An 11028-nucleotide genomic window follows, 5' to 3' on the forward strand; every position below is an offset into this window, starting at 1 on the left:
TCCATGAAAATTAGATAACATTTGAAATTCAGTCTCTCAGTCACACTGGTCACATTTCAAAAACTCCACAGCCACACGTGGACAGTGGCTGCCATAGTGAAAAGTACAAGCAGAAGTTGTGTAGGAGAAGATGGAAAGTGCGATGGGTTTGGGAGGTTGATCTGTATGTGGGAATGATTGAAGCCATAATGGTGGGGTTATTTGTGAGAAATCCTACTTTCCCCCCAATTTCTGTGAAATTCCCCATAGGCAGGCAGGTAGGTATCTCACCTATAAAACTGCCATTCCAACAGCTCCACTGGCTTCCCACTTGGCTTAGGCAACTCTTCCACTCTCCTGCACTGCTTGCCATAACCATAACTCTTCTGGAAGAGTTCATTAACAGAGCTGAGTCGCTGATGACCTAGGTCTTCCATGTCAGGCAACACCCCTCTCTCCCTCTCTTCCTTAATCTAATGCAATCCCTGGGAGGGGCGAGCTGAATCCACACAGGCAGCATGAACTCACAGCTAGGCCCTGACCACACACCTGGACCAGTCTGCCACTTTCTTCTCTCCCTAGGGGTGAGGGCCCATAGCCTCACTCTCAGTCTAGCTTCAGTCTCTCAGTTGGAGGGACTCACCTCCAACCACTTCCTATCTTCAAGCAGATAACCCTATCTCTGGGCTGAATTTTTATTTCCTTTCCATGGAAATAAAAGCAAGTGACCAGGCATCTGTTTCAATATCCCCAAACACTTCCTGTTTTGTTTTTTAACTCCCTTTTGGTTGTCATTAAGGGGCTAATCCACTCCAATTCCATAGGGACCTCTAGGGGGCAGTGTTGTCCAAACTCCACAAACTTTTGCAGGTCTCAGCGGGACCCAACCTGAGTACAGACCATCCCTGATTTACCATATTTTGATTTCTGATTTTTTAATTTTCAGAGTGCTGTGAAAGTGATACAAATCCAGTAGACACTGTATCTCAAATTTTGAATTTTGATCTTTTCCCTGGCTAGTGATAAGTGGTACCATATGCTCATACCACACTGGGCTGCAACAGTAAGCTGCATCTTCTGGTCCATCACTTGATCACAAAAATAAACTGCCAGTACTCTAGAGTGAACTGTGTTGCTAAGCTATGATGTTTCATAAATTAGGTGTATTAAATGTTTTTTTTTTGTTGTTGTTTTTGTTCGGGGAGGGGGGTAATGGGAGAATGAACTCAAGGGCACTCGACCACTGAGCCACACTCAGCCCTATTTTCCTATTTTGTATTTTATTTTAGAGACAGGTTCTGAGTTTCTTACTGCCTCCCTTTTGCTGAGGCTGGCTTTGAACTCAGGATCCTCCTGCCTCAGCCTCTTGAGCCGCTGATTACAGACGTGTGCCACCCCACACGCCTGGTTTAAATACATTTTTGATTTATGATATTCTCAACTTAGTATGGGTTCATTGAAGCACAACCCTGTTGTAAGTCAAGGAGCAGCTGTACCCTATAGCATACTATGTTCATGGAACCTAATACCTCACTGATTGTAAAATGTGCCCTTGCTGAATGTGCCACTAAGAAAGAAAACCACTTCAAATGGGAGTCTACTAGACCCCGAAGACACTAAACGGCTCCCTATAGGGATAAGTAATAAATATAGAAAAGATAGAGGAAGAAAAGGACCTGTAGAGAGAACAGCAAGAGAAGTTTCACGCTTGAATTTTACCACTGAGTGGAGGAAGAGAAATAGTTCCCCCTGGTAATTTGAAACTCAAGTTGGTTCAGACTTGTGGGTACTACTTGTACAGTCATTTACAGAATTTATTTTAAGGTAGTCTCATAGTATTGTGAGTTCCCTGGCAGGGATAGAGCCCAAAGGTTATATAACCTGGCCTTTAAGAAAAAAAAAAGTGCAAAATATATTTTTCTTGCAAAATTTAAAAACCATGATCACATGAAGCCCGAAAAGGTCCCTTCTCGGGACTTGAAAGAGATATGCAATTGAGGGTATCCCAAACTCTAGTTTCATTTGAGTCTGCCCCAAAGTGACTGGCAGGCGCAAGTCAAAATCCCCATGTGAATAAACTCAACCTTAATCCAATTTGACGGCAATCATAATACACCATCAAATGTTATTACATCCCGATTTCAGAGATGTTAAAGTGTGAAACAGTGTGCTTCTTAGGATCAGGGAAATATGCTACTTCAAAAAGAAAAGTGGAAATAGTATAAAATTTGACCCAGAGTTGGCTAAAACAATAACAATGATGATAGCTACCGCTTATCAAGCTCTTGCAATGAGCAGACCTTCTTACAAGTTTTTTTCTCTGATTCTCACAGAAGCTTAGTGCCATCAACAAAGACTTGGAAGATGCAGAAGGCTGATTCCTACAGTACCCACAATAACTCATCTGTTTGAGTGTGTGTGTGTGTGTGTGTGTGTGTGTGTGTGTGTATAAGCCAGGTTGTCATGGAGAATGACTGCAGATTATCAGAGTAATTAGGCAGAGAGATGAAATGCAACAAGAATCACAGAGGTGGCATTTTTCCTGGAGGAAATCCACAAGGTCCCTGACACCTGTGCCACTACTGACCTGGCCAATGCTCTCCCCCTCCCAATCCTCTTGCTACAGCTTAGATCTTGAATATTCTCCCAAAGGCCCACGTGCTAAAAGGCTTGGTCTCCAAATTGGCACTATTGGGAGGTAGATGGTGGAACCTTTAAAAGCTGGGGCCTACTGGGAGGTTTGAGGTTATGGAGGGTGTGCCCTTCTAGGGGATTGTAGGATACCTGTCTCTTCCTTTTTCTCCTCTCTATTCCTGGCCATGAAGTGAACAGGCCTCCTCTGTAGCATGCTCCCTCCATGATGTACTTCCCTCTCTTTAAGTTGATTCATATGTGGAATTTGTTACAGTAGCGGAAAACTGACTCACACAGTTCTCCTACTCTACTCTAACAGGAACAGAAGTATATCTTTGCTGTCTTGCCTCTGGGCTATGTGAGTTTGCCTGCCCTTGATCAGGATGTCATCTGGAAAGCCCAGGAAAGAAGTCCAAGCTGTTCCATTACATATTTTCATCATACTAATCGGGCTCGCTAAATTGCCTCAGTCCTCACTAATTTGCTGAGGCTGGCTTTGAACTTGAAAACCTCCTGCCTGAACCTCCCAAGTCTCTGGGATTGCACCACCATGCACCCTAAGGTTGCTCAGTGAATGTCCTCCATGACTGAGAATGGGAGATAAGCCCTGAGACCTCCCAAGAGCCTAACACATGGACAAAGCTGCTGAGAGTCTGAGTTTGTTGGGATAGATCTTGCAAAGTGAGAGGCAAGTTGTACTTTATACCAACCACCGTGGAGAGAGAGAGAGACACAAAGCCTGATTTCAAAAGTAACACAAATCAGATTGGTGGCTGTGAATCATTAACTCAGTAATCGATTAGACTACAAGGTATTTTTTCTTTATTTTTGATTGACTGATTAATATCATGGTACTAAGACCTAAGGGCACTTTCCCACTGGGCTACATGCCCAGTCCTTTGTATTTTTTGAGACAGAGTCTCACTAAGTTGCTGAGCCTGGCCTCGAACTTAAATCCTCCTGCCTTAGCCTTCTGAATTGCTAGCATTGTAGCTACAAACTACCATGCCCGGCTCTTGCTTTATCTTCAGTCTGGCAAAATTTCAGACTTAGGAAGAATTGGAAGAATGAGCAAAAAATCCCTGTACATGCCTAACTCAAATTACGTAAATATTAGTATTCTCATAGGCAGCTGCCATAGTCCGTCCCAAAATGCTTAATGCACTTTGGAACTTCATTAACTTTGGAAGCGGAAGTGCTATGAAACCTAACCAAAAAAAAAAAAATTGTTTTTTAAGTTGTATTTAAATTTCTTTTATACTTATGGACTGGAATTTTGACCAGCAAACATTGCAACAAAAATTTAAGTGTTAAAATTTTATTATTCGAAGCTAATAAAAATAAATAATAATTTAAATTATTGTCAAATTTAAATTAGTAGGCGTTATTTTGGAAAGGCTTTCCGTGTCCAGTTGTTCCAGCACCATTTGTTGAAAACTCTTCTTAGGTGGTCTTCGATTCTCTGTCAATGATGAGTTGACTACATTCATGTGGATCTATTTCTGGGCCATTTTGTTCCGCTGGTTTCTTTGTTCTCTCACAAACCACTCTGTCTTGACTACTTCAGCTATACAGTAAGCCTGGAAGTCAGGCAGTACCAGTATTGTTCTTCAGAATCGTGATCCCTCTTCTGGGTCTTTGACCCTAAACTTTAGTCACTTTGTCAATATCTACAAAATAACTTGCTGTGACTTCTGAACCAGCTGAAAGTCAATAGCAGGCATGATGTTCCTTTACCCTAAAAAATTCAATAAGTGTTTCTTTTTCTTTTCTTTTAAGTTGTAATTGGGCACAATGCCTTGATTTTATTTATTTTTATGTGGTGCTGAAAATCAAACCCAGGGCCTCGCATGTGCTAGGCGAGCACTCTACCACTGAGCCACAGCCCCAGCCCCCACAATGAGTGTTTCTTAAAAAGGAAATGCTTGGGGCTGGGAGGGTGACTCAGTGGTAGCACACTTGCCTTTCATGCATGAGGTCCTGGGTTGGATCCCCAGCACCACAAAAGAAGAAAGGGAAATTCTCTTAACGTTGACAATAATATTATTATTCAATCTGAAAACCCTATTTAGACTTCACCAGGGGTCTCAATGATGTCCTTTAGAGCCAAAAGAAAATTCCAGTCATGGGTTACATTCAATAGCCGTGGCTCTTTAGTCTTCCTAAAAAGCCCCGTCTTTGCATGTATGTTTTGTGACATCAGCATTTGATAAGCACAGGTATGCTCATTTCCTGGGCCACCATAACAAATTGCATGAATTGGATGGCCTCAAACAGTAGGAACGTGTAGTCTCACACTTTTGGAGACAAGAAGTCCAAAGTCAAGGTGTCAGCAAGGCCCTGCCCTCTGAACCCTGCAGGAGGGAGAAAAGGGGGAGTTGTTCCCTGCCTCTCCCAGTTCCTGGTGGCATCGGCAGCATGTCAGCCTCTGCCTCTGTCTTCACTTGACACTCTTCCCCTGTGGATCTGTGTCTCTGCTTCTCTTTCTAGAAGGACACAGCAATATTGGGTCAGAGCCCACCTCAGTATGACCCATCTTTTTATTTATTTATTTATTTATTTTTAGATCCAGGGATAGAGCCCCAGGGCACTTTACCACTGAGCTCTACCCCCAACCCCTTTTATTTTTTATGTTGAGACAGTGTCGAAGTTGCCCAGTCTGACCTCAAATTTGCCATCCTCCTGCCTCAGCCTCTGGGATCACGGGTGTGTACCACCATGCCCAGCAAGTATGACCTCATCTTAACAATGCATCTGCAGTGACCCTATTTTCAGTCAGGTCACATTTGGAGGTATACCAGAAATTAGGACTTCAAGATATCTATTTGGGAGACACAATTCAACCCACCCCAATAGACTAGTTATTTTATAGAAGCCCCTCCACTTGGATTCTTCTGATATTTCCTCAGATTGGGTCTGCACACATTAGGTTGGAATACCATAGAATGGAACAAGAGGCACATGGTATCAAAGAAAGACAACTAAAGAGACATGACAACCAAACGGCCGTGAACCTGGACTGGATCCTGCATTGCGATTGTTTTTTGTTGTATTTTTTTTCTTTTGTTATAAAATGCATATTTGAAACAATGGATAAAATTTGACTAAAGTCTGTAAGTGAGATAACAGTATGAGATGTATTTCCTTATTTTGATCTTTGTGCTACCGTCATGTCAGACATGTCCTCAGTTGTAGGAAAACCCCCTGAGGTGTTAGTGGATCAAGGGAGCCTCCTGTCTGCAACCTTCTTCCAAATGGAAAAGAAGGAAAAACAAACACCTAGGGAGATGAGAAGGTGAATGAGGTAGACAATAAGTCTTCGGGGAAACATAGATAAAGGGAACAGGAGAATTCTTTGTATTATTTTTGCAACATTTCTGAAAGTCTGAGCTTATTTCAAAATAAAAATCAGATGAGATTGAAAATATTCATAATGGTCTGGCCTTAAACTCAAAAATCAAAAAAGCCTGAGCATTACGGGAACCTTGCACCATGCTGAGAAGTTTAAATAAGAAACAGTGAAGAGGCACATGCCTGTAATCCCAGGGGCGCAGGAGGCTGAGGCCAGAGGATCACAAGTTCAAAGCCAGCCTCAGCAAAAGTGAGGCACTAAGCAACTCAGTGAGACCCTGTCTCTAAATACAATACAAAAAAAAGGGGGGGCTGGGGATGTGGCTCAGTGGGTAAGTGCCCCTAAATTCAATCCCCAGTAATCTTCCCACCACAAAAAAAGAAACAATGAAGCACTTAAAATCTCACCATCCATCTCACCCCTGAGAGGGCTTGGGTAAAGCCCTCTGTGCCCCAGTGCACAGGAAGGATTGATGGCAGAGAGAGATTCAAAAGAAGCCACTACAAATCACTCCATGCAATTAGGTTTGTGTTACACACGCTGTTTTTAAGAAAACTGAGTTTGCTGTTTTTAAGAAAACTGAGTTTTTAGTTTAATTTCACTTAAATTTAATACAAGGATAAAAAGCAAAATGAAATTAAAATACAAAGCCTGATATATATAATCTCAGAATAATAGTTGCTATAGGATTGCTATAGGATTTTTCTTGGCCTAGAATTTTTTAAAGAGAGAATAAAACTGTTAAGAGGTTGTAATAGTATGTCTTTTTTTTTTTATATTTTTGGTAGTGCTGGAGATTGAACCCAGGGCCTTGTGCATGGGAGGCAAGCACTCTACCAACTGAGCTATATCCCCAGCTCCCAGTGTGTCTTTTTTTAAAATATAGTTTTCAATTTTATACAGCATCAATTTTTGTCTCTAAAATGTAAAACATAATTATTAGCTGGCACCGTGGTACATACCTGTAATTCCAGCAGCTCGGGAGGCTGAGGCAAGAAAATCACAAGTTCAAGGGAGGCTCAGCAAATTGGCAAGACCCTACGCCACTTAGCAAGACCCTGTAAAGTTTCTTGGAAAATTCCTGAAAGATAAAAACATGACCAAGAAGTGAAGGAAGAAAAGAATCCATGCCAGGAGTGCTGTTATATGCCTATAATTCCAGCAACTCAGAGGCTGGGGGAGGAGAATCACAAGTTTGAGGCCAGCCTCAGCAATTTAGCAAAACCTGTCTCAAAATAAAAAATAGGGCTGGGGATACAGCTCAGTGATCAAGCAGCCCTGGGTTCAATTTTTGGTGTCAAAGAAATGTAATCATGAGCATAAAAACAATTTTTCTTCTCTCTTCTCTCTTCTCTCTTCTCTCTTCTCTCTCTTCTCTCTTCTCCTCTCTTTTCTCTCTTCTCCTCTCTTCTTTCTCTCTTCTCTCTTCTCTCTTCTCTCTCTCTCTCTCTCTCTCTCTCTCTCTCTCTCTCTCTCTCTCTCTCCTCTCTCTCTCTCTCCCCCCACACACAAACACACTCCTTACTTCAACAAGGTTTATAATATTCAGTTTTCTGCAACTATAATTCCTCTTGCTATGTAGTCTCAGTCTACCTATATTAAGTGAACTATTAATACTATTGTGTTTTGGTTTTTTTTCCTGGATTCTTCTTTTTGTATTTGTTGATGTTTGCAGTACTAGGAATTGAACCCAGCGGTGTTTTACCACTGAGTTACACCTCCAGCCTTAGTTTTTATTTAAGTTGTTAAGGCTGGCCTTGAACCTGTGATCCTCCTCCCCTTGGGCCTCCCAAGTTTCTGGGATTACAGGTATGTACCCCACCCCACCTACTGTGGATTCTTTATTTTGCTCACTTCTTGGAAACGGTTTTATCTTTCAGGAGTTTTCCAAGAATGGCTGGTAGGTATTTATACTACCTGATTTCTTTCTTGTTTGATCATGCCTGACCATTTCTGTTATGTTTAAATGAGAACTTGACTAGACACAATGTTCTTGATTCACATAGTTTCCCTCAGAGATGGAAGACTTTGCTTCATGGTCTCTTGGCTTTGAATATTGTGAAAAGTCGGGTCAGTCTAATTCTTTACCCCTACTGCTTCCTCCTGGGTACTGAATCAATTCTCTTCATTTTTCAAATTCTTGAATAAATCAAAATGTAGCCAGGTATGATGGCACATGTATATAGTCCCAGTTACTTGGGAGGCTATAGCAGAAGGATCACTGGAGCCCAAGAACTTGAGGCTAGCCTGGGCAACATAGTGAGACCCAATGTGTTTACAAGAAGAATGTAAAAAATGATCATGTAAACATACTTTGTCATCATTCTTAATCATTTTTTCCCATATATGATATGCCACTTCTGCCTGAAAATTTTATTCTTCTTCTATTTCAGGACAGCTTTCAAGTATTATATCTTCAATATTTTTGTTTCATTTATTAGAGTCTCTACTTCAAGGCTATCAAAGAACTGTCTTCACTCTCTTCTATATCTATCACCTTTCTATTTTTTAAAAAATTTTCTCCCTTTTTTCTCTGTGTTAACTGTGACGATCTCAAGACTCTCCACCAAAATTTGACTTTCAGCCACATCCAGCTTCTAATTTAGTGTTTATCTACTTACAAAACTAATAATGTTCATTTTTCTTTATCTCTGCAATGTCCTCTTTAATCCATTCTGTTCTCTTAGCTTATCATCTCATGGATCTTATTATATAAATATTCCATGTGTTCCTACAGGGTAAACACTTACGGAGCATATGCCTCTGCATGAGAACGGTAATTGCATTTTCACTGGTGTCTTCCTGTGTCTTTTGCTTTTTAAAGCAGGTACCAGGAATTAAACTCATGGGCACTCAACCACTGAGCCACATCCACAGCCCTGTTTTATATTTTATTTAGCGACAGGGTCTCACTGAGTTCCTTAGTGCCTCGCTTGTGCTGAGACTGGCTTTGAACTCGCAATCTTCCAGCCTCATCCTCCCAAGGTGCTGGACTACAGGGGTGCACCACCACACTCGGCTTGCTTTTGCATTTCCATTATTTATTCAACACACACTTCAGTAACTACTACTACTACAAAAAAAAATGGCTTTGTTGACATCCCAGAAGAGAATGTCTTTTTTCATGGCGCTTATATTGTACATGTGTGCTTCTGTGTGTGTACATGTGTGTGTTATGTTTGGGACTGCTGTGAATGTTTACAATGTAGCTACATCATTTCCTGCCCTTTTACTGATAATTAAAACTGGACTGTGCTACCCAGGTCTTTCATCATCTAATAAAGTGGAAGTAAATTTTCCTTGACATTGTTTTCACATTATCTGGAACCAGGTTGAATTCCCTTGAGGGCTTCAGATTAAACTCTACATGTTGATTTTGATCCACTTTTCTGTAGCCTAGGGATAGAATTGTTATGTTTAAATCAGCAGGCTTCAACCTCACACATGTGAACTCAGTTTGTTATCAGAATAATTTTTTCTTTATATATTTAATTGTAATTACAAATAATAGACCACATTTTTTAATTGGAAAAAAAATTGCCCATACATGATTCTATGGAAAAACAATTTTTTTTTAGTAGCTGAACTATTACCTAAAAATAAAAGCTGAGGGACCCAATAGAACTAGCCTATCGTCTCCATGGTAACCCATAAGAAGATTCATCATGTGACTTTGAAAACTCTTTATGGATTGTTTAGAAGCAAACTACGAAGGTTTTTCTAACAACTCCAGCAAATGAATGATTCTGAATGGGTTCCAGTTCTTAGCTTTATTTCTTATCAAAACCAACCTTTTCTGTTTTGTTTTCATTTCTCCTTTGTGGCGGTGCTCAGAATGTGTTCCACCTTGTGCCTGTTAGGTGCACCCTCAGTTCCCAACCGTATCTATGTCCACATGCAAGCATAATTTCTTGTGTTCTAACTGGAAACATGACCTCCACCTTCTCATGGGTCTTCCCTCTCGGTCAAAAATCATGCTGGTTTCTTGGGTGGAATGGAAAAGAGTGGTGACAAGTTTGGGGGCGAGGGGGGGGAGGGGGTGGAGATCTTTTCCCTCTAGGGTATCTCCAAAGCCAAAAAGAGAAGGCAGGAGTCAAGAGCATTAGCTAATTAAAAAAAAAAAAAAAAAAAAAAAAGTTGCCTTAGGTAGCCATAAAGAACTGCTTTCAAAAGGTGTAAGAAACTGTCAAAGGGATCAAGTACAGAATGAAAATATCAACCTGGAGTAAAGAAAATTTCCTGTATCTTAGCAGAAAACGTATTTCTAGGTTTCCTGACTGCCAGGGCAAAGGGAGAAATAAAGCAGGAAGGGTGTTTCCTTTTGTTTTTAAAGGAGTTAAGCCCCAAAGTATAATAGAAGACTCACATTTTCTTCTAATCTTTGAATTCTGAAAGAACAAATTTTTACATGGATCATTACGTATGGGATCATGAGCAGTGGAATAGGCAATATTCTCAGTAACCATATTAACAAAAAAATAAGTAGAGAGGTTGGGGTGGTGGCTCAGTGGTAGAGCGCTTGCCTATCAAGTTGTGAGGCACTGGGTTTGAATCTCACACCACACATAAGTAAGTAAATAAAATAAAGGTCCATCAACAACTAATAAAAAATATTTTAAAAAATAAGTAGAGATTTACTGATCCCTGTTTCTTCTATACTCCCGAAGGGGAAAATGTTAAAGCAAGAGGTAGTTTGATAAAGTCGATGCTACAAAAAGAATTTTTAGAAGTCCTGTCTGGACTCCTGAATCCATCCTGCAATATTCTTCTTATTCACTGTTCCCCTTTATGCTGCTTCTGTGTTTCTACTTTGTCTCTGATCCTGTTTCTCTCCTGGGGACAAAAGCATTGCCTGTTACAAGCCATCATTTTACAAACCACCTTGACAAGTCGGAAGAGAATGAGGAGGAGACTGTGCTCAGAGAAGGCCCTGGTAAAAACAGAAAGCCAGAGCATTTTGCCTTTGATAACACTCTCACTTCCCATGCTTTGGATTCTTCCAATTCCTGCTGGTCCTTACTGCTCACTGGGCTTACCACCTTCCAGGGAGGCTCACCTTCTCA

This window comes from Urocitellus parryii, chromosome 2 (genome assembly GCF_045843805.1).
Source record: "Urocitellus parryii isolate mUroPar1 chromosome 2, mUroPar1.hap1, whole genome shotgun sequence".
Taxonomy (NCBI): domain Eukaryota; kingdom Metazoa; phylum Chordata; class Mammalia; order Rodentia; family Sciuridae; genus Urocitellus; species Urocitellus parryii.